Raw genomic sequence first — 12320 nt, 5'->3', positions numbered from 1 at the left:
CCATTACTGTCTCCTCTCCTGCTCCACATGTTGCTGATTACTATCGGAGCGATGGGAGGAGACATCAGCTTCACTAGTGGGCGTTCCTTCTTCCTGGCTGTAGCGCTGTCCAATCGCAGCGCAGGGAGAAGGAACGCCCACTAGTGAAGCTGATGTCTCCTCCCATCGCTCCGATAGTAATCAGCAGCATGTGGAGCAGGAGAGGAGACAGTAATGGGGCACTGCGGGCGAACGGAGCGGCGCCCAGGACTAATGGTGAGTGCTGAGACATCGCTGGGTGCCGCTCTGTGTGGGAAATGGGAATAGTCCTATCATTGGTGGCTCAGTGCGCCCGCCCCTCCTCCGCCCCTCTCTCCTCATTGGTGGCGCAGTGCGCCCGCCCCTCCTCCCCCCCCCCTCTCTTCTCATTGGTGGCAGCGGCAGCAGCACAGGGGGGAGGGAGGACAGCTTCCTTCTTACTGTGCTGCTGAGAGAACATGAGCGCGCCGATAGCAGCTCATGTTCAGAGATACTAGACTGCCGGGCCGCAAAGATATTCATTGCGGGCCGCATGTTTGACACCCATGCTCTACATGATAAATGCCATTTGCTGAAGTGAGACAACCGCTTTAATGTTTTGGGGCTTTTTTTTTTAATCACAGAATGCTTAAATTGTGTAATTTTTTTCAGACGTTTTCCCATCGACTATTCTATAGGTATGAAAAAAGGCAAACAAAAAACTTGTGTGGCTACAATATGTTACTATGACTGTAGTATGACCCCACAATACATACCGTATATACTACTGAACACACACACACGTACTGCATAGTCACTGTGTCTACGCTGGACGCCATTGATCCTGCACCACATTTGCCGTCCGATCTGTTTACTTTGGGGCAGGCAAACAATGGGGCAAGGGGGAGGCTGCGGCAGGCATTGAAATCTGACAAAGAAGAAGGACGCTTCGACAAACAAAGGGCTCGGAAATAGCTGTGACACTCACATCTGTGACTGGGACCTTACATCTGTCCACACAAAGGTCTGGGCCCCAGAGCTCACACTTTAATTAGTAAAATTTACAGGAATGAAATGACAATGGTTTATAATCTCATGAGGGTAACGCTGTGCCATGAAGAGGCCTAGAGGTCTCACTATGACTATATGATGACCTGTGATAGTAATAGGTGGATGGCCATGATTTCTGCATCGTACATTTCCAAATATTCAAAGCCTGTGTATTCCATTTCTATGCATGGGTTGTGATATTACAATTTATATGTCGAGCACTCACAGGCGCCATTAAAAGCCGCACAGCACCTTCATTGACGGAGTGGATCTCCTGGGAGAAAGAAGGATGACATCATCTGCTATTTATACCGCCAATCCCATTCACCAGGGTAAACAAGATGAGCATGTGTGTGAGCGTGACAGGGGAGGGGGGCCGGGGACACTGGGGACTGATAAGAGGGAGATGACAATGTGCGCCGATCTCAGCGTCTTCCCTTCTGACTGTCATGGAGCAGACTAGCAGGCTAATTAGTAGGAGCCAGATGTGAAACGGAACGTCTCCGCACATTAGTCTGACCGCAGCGGAGACCGTTGCGGAGCAGCACTGCTGCCTGGCATCTAAAGGGTGCAATCTCATAGCAGCAGATACATCGAAAGGCGAGCGCATACAGAATATGGGACAGTAACCACAGAAGCAGATTTTTCATCTCTAGGTAAAATCACAATGGTTATAAAATAAAAACGAAATAATAAATGCATAGGAAATCCTTATTGTGAAGAGCAGAGAATTGCTGGGGCTGTGAAGGATCTCAATCTCATCTATGGTCTGCAGATTTCTTATACCAGATATGCAATAAATAAGACAAAAATGTTGTGGGGATATTAAATACATTTGAAAGGGGCTGTCTCATTTCAGCAAATAGCATTTATGGTGTAGAAAAGGTTAATATGAGGCACTTGTTAATGTATTGTGATTGTCCATATTGTCTCCTTTGCTGGCTGGATTCATTCTTCGATCACATTATACACCGCTTGTATCCAGCCACCGCTGCAGAGCAGGATGGGAGCTGCTGCGCATGCGTTTTTTATGCGCGCTCCCACAGTACAGAGAGGCCTGTGCTTTTTTCTATAGTGCGCAAGCACGACCACCACTGCTGGACTACAGGGTGGTCGTAACCCCTGGAAACGAGTAGTGTATAATGTGATGGAAAAATGAATCCAGCCAGCAAAGGAATCAATGTGGATAATAACAATACATTAGTAAGTGTACTAGATTTCTGTACAGGATAAATGCCATTTGCTGAAGTGAGACAACCCCTTATGCTATCAGCGCTGCAGGAACCAGCTCTGTCCCGTACACCGTGGGTGGACCGGTGCAGTTATGGCGCTTGAGCTACTGGGGGATAGCCGATCTGATAGTAATGACCTGTCCTGAAAGCCCCTCTACACAGGACAACTGAGCAGGCAATTATCAGGAACACACCGTTCATGCCCGATAATTGCCTAATTGTTAGAGGACATAGGAGCTGCATACTGCAATCATTCCTCCCCATGCAGATCCACAGCAGGATACAGTAGGATATGATGATTTTGGGTGCCGCACTGATGATGAACGCGTGGTTGTTCGATCGGTGGAGCCTTTACACAGAGCTATTAACAGAAAATCCTGGAGAACCTCCTTAAGTCTATGTTATCTCCATTTGTTGTATTGTTCCCTGTTATCTGCAGGTTTAGCAGACGCTGATTGCTGTCTTCTTCTTCAGTGGCTTTACTAACAGGAAGTCCAGACAAAACCCCCTCCCCATTCTGCTTCAGTCCTCAGCTCCATCATCTGATTGCCATCCTTCTTGCATCTAGTTCTTTCCCCATACAGAGTCAGACATTACTATAATGAGGGAGAGAGGTAGCAGTCCCACTGCGGCCCCTCGGCCATGTAAGAAAACACCATGATTATACTGGCCCACAGGTCAGCATTCCACATTAATACCAGTAACCTTGGAGCATATCTACCCCATTCTTCAAGCTAGCCACCCTTTCAGCCATTTCCAAATCCAGCGGCAGCAACTACACTTACTTCACCATTTGGGCAGGACAGTAATACTTTACTCTGCGAGTTAAATACTGAGGTCCCAGGTCTTCCTAGGTTAGAATAGGTCTCGACCCCCATCTGATACCGATGACCTATGCGATCATCTGTTGGAAGAGGCTGGGGCACCTGTTTGAGGATAAGTCATTAGTATTTAACTCCTGGAAAACCCCTTAAATTGTCAGATGTGGAGCCATGTTCTCTGTGCAGGAAATGACTGTTCAGCCAATCACCATCCTCAACCACTGATTGGCTAAGAGGCCATTTCCCGTGTGTCCAGAGGGACCAGAAAGCAGACACCAGTGGTGGACCCTGGAATTGTCGAACAGGCAGTGACGGGGCAATCGGTGGACTATGACTTTTTTTTCTCTTTTGTTTTGTTAGCATGATGAGCTTGTTTCATCGTTAATTTGATTGTCTTTCTTTGAAGTCTCTTAAGCTCTCTTGTCTTTTCTTACAGCTTGGTGCCTAAAACTGGACTACATATCCAATGTATGGTTTATAAGAGGGTAATATAATACTTTCCTCCCTGGAAGCCATGTCAAGTCATAGTGGTCCTCCTTTCTACCCCACCCTAGTCTTTATAGGCATAGACATTACCCAGATAACCACTGGCCCTCTAGCATCACTGGAGCTTGGCATCTACCCAGGCGTGCTTGGAGCTGACGCCAGTCCTTTGTTAACCCCAATTATACAACATTCATAATAAAGTGGATTAAGGATCCCTTGACACAGGCTGATAGAGCAAGCAGTGGTTTGGAGTGAGGAATGTGAATTTACGATCATTCATCCCCACATCATTTCATTGTTTGTTGGCAGCACATTCCTGCTTACAGGGCTTTTGATGCTGCATGAAAGACGCGATCAGCCAACGTTTGCTCGAATATAGGGTGACCAGTGGCACATTTACACTGGCTAATAATGGGAACTAGTGTTTGAATGAATGTTTATTCCTGATATTTGGTCCAATCCTTACCCTAAGTGGGTCAGAAATGTGTTTCTGGGTGATCCTGGGTGCAGTAATGAGGAAGAGGCAGGGATGGAGGGGTTTTATACAAAGGTTATATTCACTTTTCCTTGCAGTGTGGGCACACTATTAATACAGTATTTATTACCGCTATTATGTACTGCTTTTTTCTGCGTACAACAGTCCACGGCATGCTGATAGCTGGCAGGAATCTAATATCAATCTTTACGTCAGCATTTTATTCTAAAGACTGTAAACAGCCATATTACGTTGGCTCGGTTATGTTCCCTGGTCCATCTGTCTCCTCTTGGCAATCATTTCATTTATGCCCAAGACTCTCCAGTAGGTACACTGTTCCTAGAAGACTGTGGCATGGCAGTGTACACTCCTGTCATATCGTGCCAGGTTTACTGTGTTAATAGAGACATTAGGGAACGTATCCCAGATATAAATAAAAAATAATATCACCATATACGGCATATAAAAAAGTAATACAGCTGGAGCCTAATGTCAACTTTCCATTACTATTCTATAGGAAACTCTGCAGCACAGACAGATTATCTATATTTTTTTATAATGTTGGGACTTTAGTTGAATTTAAAAGAGTTTCCAGCAAAATTCTCATGGTCTCATGAACGGAGGGGTCTGGTTCCAGTTTTTCCTATGGAAAGGCGTCTGCACGTGCATGGTCCAAGGAAATGAATGGCTTACAGCCATGCCTGATCCGTGCCAGAATACCTTATTAATAATTTTACGTCCAGGGTTTTAAGACTCCAAATGAGTCTGGGGATTAGGTCATTAGATTAGAAGGAATTTAAGGATTTAAATACAGTCATTATATGGCTTCACAATTATCGATTATTGATATCTGAAAACGTGACTGACAAATAATAGTCAGGCTGAGAGATGCTATAAGAGGAGCCCTGAGCAGACTAAAGGCCCCCATGGACATTAACTTCTGGCACTCCACCTGTGGTAAAACTACAACATCCAAGATGCACACTTGCTTGGCTGTTCTCAGAAATGAGTAGAGCATGATGAGAGTTGTAGTTTCACCACAGCTGGAGTGCCAGAGGTTTGCCATCACTGCTTTAGAGTATTGTTGACTCCACCCACCATTTTTTGCATCGACGAGCAATAATCTAGTGTGTAAGGGGAGCACCTGCGAAGGGGAGAAGAATGGGACGCACCAAAGTACAAAGCCTGATTTTTTGTTCTAAGAGGATGCTAGAGGTGTCTGGCAGCATCTTTTATACTCTTCCATCACACATACATCCTCAGGCTAGTGATGGCATGTCACCACCTTAAAAGAAACGTTGGACACAAATGGAGGGCACCCAAGCTCATTGGAGTAGTGGGGGAGGTGTTCTATGAAAGCTCAATAAGGCCCGAGATAAGGATCTTGGAAAATCATGGTAGGACAATGGCATCAGTGCTCCTCAACTGATATGGAAATGTGTGAAAGTACCAGACATAGAATAGGGGATGTAGAGAGCGGATGAATGTAAGGTCCAGGAAGTTACTAGAGAAGGCAAAAATAATCGTATTTGGTGAAAGTCTGGGTGACTGGGGTTTCCTCTATACTGGGTCACTCAGGAGTGCAAGAACGCTCTTCCTGTGCCATCGGCCGAAACAAAAGAGCAGAAGTCCAGTGAGGAGAGCTGAAAGTAGCGATAGTGGAAAGCCCAACGCCGAAACGCATATTCTGGCAGGAATCACCAATGGACTGTCCACTGAAATAGGAACTGTCTTCCAAAGTCAACAGATTGCAGGTGGTATCCAGCAGGAATTTCCAGAAAGGGTAGAGCAAAGTAACCTAAAGCACAGCACAGATACAGAGCTTTGGTATAGGGCAAGGCAGTCAAGACTGGCACAGAAGGAGATGCAGAACTCTAGGAGCTAGCAGGAGAAACTTCATTTTCACAGATACAGCCCAGCTGTAAAAATAAAGAAGCCCCAGCTCCAGTGGCCGAGTAATATTAGAGAGATGGCAAAGAATAAGATGGCCATAGCCAGTGGATCATTGAAGAGGAGGAGAAGGAAGACTGAGAGGACACGATATGAAGTGATGTCAATAATGACCAAGTGGATGCAGAATACAAGAAACTGTGTCAGCAGAAACATCATAGCACAGATATACTGAGCCAGCCTGATGGTGGTCCCATGCTCAGCTAAGGGATATATAAGACATATAAAACCGAATGTACCTCAATACTTGTTTACCCTGATAGTTCCCAGCGACGATCCATAATCTTCTCAGGACTAACCTGTCCTATTTTATCGCCCTATAAAGCTTTCCCGCTCATTTGCATAAGTAATTCCTTCCCCTCACACCATCATAGCCTATTTCTCTCCCCCTAGACTTTGATTGACGGCCAACTTCTACCTTCACTGCTTGTAATCTCGTCCGAAATCGCGCACTTGCAACGTAGTTCTGCCCGAAATGAATATTGCGCATGTGCTAGATTTTATCGATAGGGGCGTTTCTTAGGCAGGGCTGAGGTGCTTGACTCCGAGAAAATATGAGTCTTCTCAGGTCAAACATGTAAGATATGACTCGTGTATGGTAATTAGCATAAAAGGCAGGAAAGCTTTATAGGGCGATAAAATAGGACAGGTTAGCCCTGAGAAGATTATGGATCGATCGCTGGGAACTATCAGGGTAAAAAAGTATTAAGGTACATTCGGTTTTATATGTCAGAACATGGTGACAGGTTGGAATGCATGAAAAATGTATATAAATCCAGCAGGATAGACCAGGAGTCCTGTGCCACCGTGCAGCTTTGCATAGGTGCCAATCAGCACACCTTCCATGTATACGGGACTGTCAGTGCAGACTATCTATAAGTGTAGACTGCCCCCGGGGTGCAGCCCTTCTCCTCTGGGAAGCAGCTGGAGCCATCCAGTATGACAGCTGCACTGGGCCAGCAGGAAACAGGAAGCGTCAATGAAAAACCGTGCAGAGTGGATGATGGGCGGGAAGGTTTAGGACTACATACGAGATGGACCTATTTATAACAATTCCATTTCCTGATATGTATAAAATGCTTTTCAGCCCACAATTTTGATAAATACATGTAACCAAAGGGTTGATTTCAAACTAATCTGATTGCGCAAGGTTACGCTGTGATTATTTCTGTTTTCTCTAGTAACTTCTTGGACCTTACATTGAGGTGCCATCTACATCCCCTGTTCTGTATCTGGTACTTTCATACATTTCCATATCAGTTTTTATTATGGAAAACAGTACTATAAATTAAACTGATAAATCACTGACAATTGGCTGATTCATGCCTACTTTGACATGTGATCTGAGAAAGCTATGAAAGAAGTTGTGACACATTTGAGAATGCCCCGTTGGACACGTGTCATTTGACACGGATGATGTTCTAAGCGAGGCTGGCCATAGACATAAGACATCCGGCTCATGTCTGACTTCCAATCTGATGTCTTCTCAGTAGAAACATGGGGAGTCTGACACAAGAGGGGGGGTCTAGTTGAACAATATGCCTGATCTTTATCTCCCTCAACATCTGCCATCGGGAAAGAGTTTGGTGTCCCCTAATTCACATTAGATGTTTGGCCAAAATCTGTGGGTTCAGCTGAGATACATCTTCAGCCGAGATACATCTGGCCAACTAAAGCCAATGATTAAACCTGATGATGATGATCAAAAAATGAAATACGGCAAATGGATGTTTATTATAGATAATTCTAATAATTATTATTACTATTCATTTTTCAATCTTCACAGGATGATTCACTCTGAAGTGTCCTCCTGGCCACCTGTTATCTATCACTGGTGCTGCTAAACCACTAGGGCATCAACCAAACTACTCATTTTCTGCTTCTTTATCATCCAAACCATAGCAAATTTAAACTTTGAACATCAACCAAGAAAGTCTCAGCTGCTGCAGTTGTCTGTAGGTCATAAAACCCATGTCAAAGACAAATGACAAAGATGCAAAGACACATTTTTGTCATTCGGGCATAATGTCTGCTGCATACCACAATCAGAAACCTGCACGCACCAAAAAACAAAAAGAAACATAGTACAATATTTGAAGACTTAATACTGAAATGCTTGGAAACATTCTTAGATTTTCTTCTAAGTGCAAGAACAATGCACCATTAAATAGTAATATTATTTTATATAAAGGAAGCACAGATCACATACACAGACATGCAGACCAGCGTGTAAATCAAAGAGCACCACTCTACTTTCACAGCCTGTGTCAGGTATCGTAGCTCACCCCTATTCACTTGAATAAAGAAAAGTTGCAATATCAAAGTATACGTTTCAATTCTATTTTATATATTAACTGAGATTTTCCTCTCAGCTATGAACAGAGGTCAGAGATTTGCTTACATCAGCCAGTTGAGGGCATACACTGAGGTAATTGTGCAGAGAAGGGGAAGGTGTGAGCTGTTACCGTAACCTATTGTCATTGGCTGATCTTGTGGTATTTGCCTCCAGCTTTATGACAGAGGGGTGACTGCTGAAAAGCGATTTCTACAGAACAGGAAGCATCAATCCAATCTGAGTCTAAGTGGTCAAAGTGAAAACTGCAATATATAAAATATATATATTTTGTGGGGATTCACTTTGGTAGTTAGGATAAGCGGGCACAGTACATTGGCAAAATACAAGTTCGGAATTCAAACTTCAGTGTTTATTCACACATGGTGCCAAAAACAAAACATCCCTTTTGCAGTGTTGGTGTTACTTCACACCCAATGGCAAGTTAATAAAACAAAAGTCCCCATGGTGGCAGTTCTGCCTCAGAAAGTTCAAATACAGGCTTTAGGCAGCCTGTTCCCCTGACACACTGGGTCTCCGCTCTCCAGCCCAACACAGGCCCCAATTCACAGCACACAGACTTCCTGAGCTCCACTGTCAGATGGAGGTAATCCTCTCTACCTGGCAGTGCTGGCTGTTTTTTATGCCTGGCAAAACCCGTCCTGGAACATGGGGAGTAGTCACCCACCCAGCACTTTGACTACTCCCAGTAAGAGCTGTCCCGGATCAGCTATTACAGCCATGCTAAGTACCAAGGTGTCAAACAGCAACTGCTGCTGACACATAAAAACCGGCTCTTACTCCGAGGCCAGGAACCTTGGTGCCACGTACCTATCATCCACAATGATTCCTTGTACCTTCTTACAATATATATATATATATATATATATATATAAAACTAATAATAAAAAAAAAATACGGTACATTTCTGATGATACATTCCCATTAAGTAACTAGCAAAACAAGTTAAACTCAAGGCAAATGTTTAAGGTTATATTTACAGAGAACAAAATGTTAAATTGGTGAAGGACATCTACTAATTACAGGAAGGAAAGTTGTGACTGAAGCTGTTTGGCTCAAGAAAAAAGCCCATTGTTTTAGCGCAATAACATCGATGTTTATGACAATAACAAGGCAATGCTGATTAATGCCCTGAAAATGCAGTTACCCTGCTCCATCATGGCTGAGTCATGAGCATACTGCACAGGTCACCTGTTTTCACTTGTAGATGTCAAACATCCATCAGCCTCAGATTTTATGAGAACATTGAGGAGGTTCTGGATTTTGACAGAACATGACTTTAGGAGACGGAGAACTGACGTAGCATTGTAGTATAGCAGATTAGAACTGTCTAACGAGGAGTGGACCAGGAGAAGTGATGCAGACATATAGTGGGTAAGCTGCCTGTAAATTCGGGGGATCCTGGGCCACCGGTCAACCTGCGAGATGATGTTTTTATACTAGTGAATCTAAAGGGATAGATCATGATGTTATAGGGCAGTTTGTGGCAGTAATATTCCTCAGACCAGGTCTAAGAAAGAATTATAATGTACTCATTGGTGTCATAAAAGAGTTATAGAGTTACTCAATGCAATAAAAAAGACTTTAACGTTTTAAGATTTTACACCTGTATCTTTAGTTAACTTTTGCCCAGATTGCAGTTGTTTTCAGCTGAACCAACCAAAGAATGGGAAAAATAGTACAGGTTCAGACCAAGGAAGAGCTTTCCAAAGTATGGGGCAGCACAGGAGAAGTCTTTCCTACTTGCTTTCTTCTTTGCTTATCCTGTACCACTGTTCTGCATTCTAATCTAATAAATGAAATGGAAATGTAAGTAGAATCTTCATTATCTAGAAACAACTGTTTATTTTGGAGCCAGACAAATTAGTAGTACCAGAGGCCACTGAATAGATGGTAGCAGAGATCACTATCTTAAGCATCAAACATGTGTTCCACACCCGCTTACATACCTTTCAGGCCAACACCAACTGTAGCCAGCAACACATATTTTTTCAAGAAAACAGCTGCATTTCCGAATATTAAAAGGGGTTTTCCAGGACTTAGATATTGATGACCTATCCTCAGGCCATCAGATCAGTGGTGGTCTGACATCTGGCACCACCACTGACCAGCTTTTTCTGGGCAGCTGCCAGAAACTACACAGTGGACGGTACCAGAAGCACAAGGTTCGATCCACTGTGTAGTGATCGTGCTGAGGTACTACAGCTCAACTCCCATTCAAGTGGATAGGAACTGAGCTGGAACATGCTGATACTAAACCCACGGAGCCATCCACTATATAGCTTCCAGCACCGACACCAGCAAAGAACAGCTGATCAGGGGGACTTCTGGGTGTTGGATCCCAATTCGTTTCATATTGATGACCTATCCTGAGTATAGTCCATCAATATCTAAAGTCCTGGAAAACCACTTTAATACACTAAATTGCATCCCATACTTCCAGATAGCATGCAGTTTGAAGATCATTCGTTATCTGGACAACCAATTACACACTGCAATATACTGCATAGGAGAGCAGCTCTACTCCCATAGCAAAGTCAATTCTCCCATTGAAAATAGGGGATTTGGTGTGATCGCTATTTCTTTGCTATAGACTTTTATTAAATCAGATATTATCGCTTCGCATTATAGCAAAAGTTGCTTCCTCAGTGGTCCACCACCAAAGTTCCAACTATCCAGTCTCAAGCCTACTACTCCCAGCATGCCATGAAAGGCACACAATGGAAGTTAGAATTTTGCAACAGCCAGAGAGTCACAGGTTGGAGATCCTTGTGCTATGTTAGTACTTGTGATAAAAGTGTAACCTTCTCCTGATGTAACAGAGAGATCTGTCTTGTACGTTACATTTCCTTCCAAGGGTCAACGTTTATACTACAAATTCTTACAAGAAATACGTCTGTGCCCCTTAAACCACAAGAGATTTGATTTGTTATCTCAAGATTTATCAGGGTTACAATTTCCAGGCGTACCTGGAAGCAAAGATTAAGGGATTATTTAAAGTTAATTAAATAAACCCTGGCATTAGGCTGTATTCACATGGGATCACGGTAGTTTACATCCTACAATGAGGACCACCGTGCACAGAGTAACTATCCCAGTGCCCCCATTATACGTATTCTCCATTTATTGATGTCCTTTAATTACCACGCTGTCCCTAACCGCCATCTAAAAGTTACCCATTCATGGGAAAAAAAAGTGTAGGGATTATCTGAAAAATACACAATTCCAGTCCTTAGTTCTCCAAAGAATGGAAAACCGGTACAGCTGGTCAAACCAATATTAAGGCCTCATACACACGTCTGTGTCCAAATTGTGGTCCACAAACCACAGATCTGCAAAATATGTAGGCTTTCCGTTTGCAATCTGCATTTTTCTCACTCCCGTTATTACAAATTAGTATTCTTGTCCACAATATGGACCAGAATAGAACATATTTTGCGGAATGGACACATGGTTGTGGACAGCACACGTACTCATAGAAATGAATGGGTAAGTTTGCAACCTGCTAAAAATGCGGGCGGGGATCGGGTACAGAATGATACCTTAGGTATGAGGCCTTGGATAAAGGCTCAAGGGTCTAACTAGATCTGGAGCTGTGGGTTCTGACAACACCTATAGGAAACCAAGCAAAAGTGGAAACTGTTCACAGCAGATTACAGTTTTTCTTGATAGTCTGTGATAGATGATAAGCAAATAAGAAAGAAATGAACAGTACTTGAAGGACTTGTCTGGGTTATATATGCAGCGAGCGGCAGTGGAGAGATTGGGAGTAGTGGTAGTCACAGTGGTGGCTCTGGCTCCACTGCTCCCTGGGCAGTGCAGTGATGGGAAGGGTGCACCTCGTCTTCCCTTTGGGGCACTCCATGTATACCGTGTATGACAGTTGTAGCTATAGCATGATGCTATTGCTGCAGTGGTAAAGAGGATAGGGGCAGTAGTAGTGGAGTGTTGGCGTT

The 12320-nt window shown here is 43.7% G+C and overlaps 1 protein-coding gene and 1 pseudogene across 1 annotated transcript in view; both read right to left on the bottom strand.

Annotated features, from left to right (window-relative positions):
• The window catches only part of BCAR1 (BCAR1 scaffold protein, Cas family member), a 166999-nt gene that overhangs the window by 50256 nt on the left and 104423 nt on the right, over nt 1–12320 (bottom strand). The window lies entirely within an intron of this gene.
• On the bottom strand, nt 5454–9524 carry LOC122920222 (annotated as a pseudogene).

This window comes from Bufo gargarizans, chromosome 10, assembly GCF_014858855.1.
Source record: "Bufo gargarizans isolate SCDJY-AF-19 chromosome 10, ASM1485885v1, whole genome shotgun sequence".
In the NCBI taxonomy this organism is placed as follows: domain Eukaryota; kingdom Metazoa; phylum Chordata; class Amphibia; order Anura; family Bufonidae; genus Bufo; species Bufo gargarizans.
Note: the sequence above shows the minus strand (reverse complement) of the source record. Positions and strands in the feature narration are given on the sequence as shown.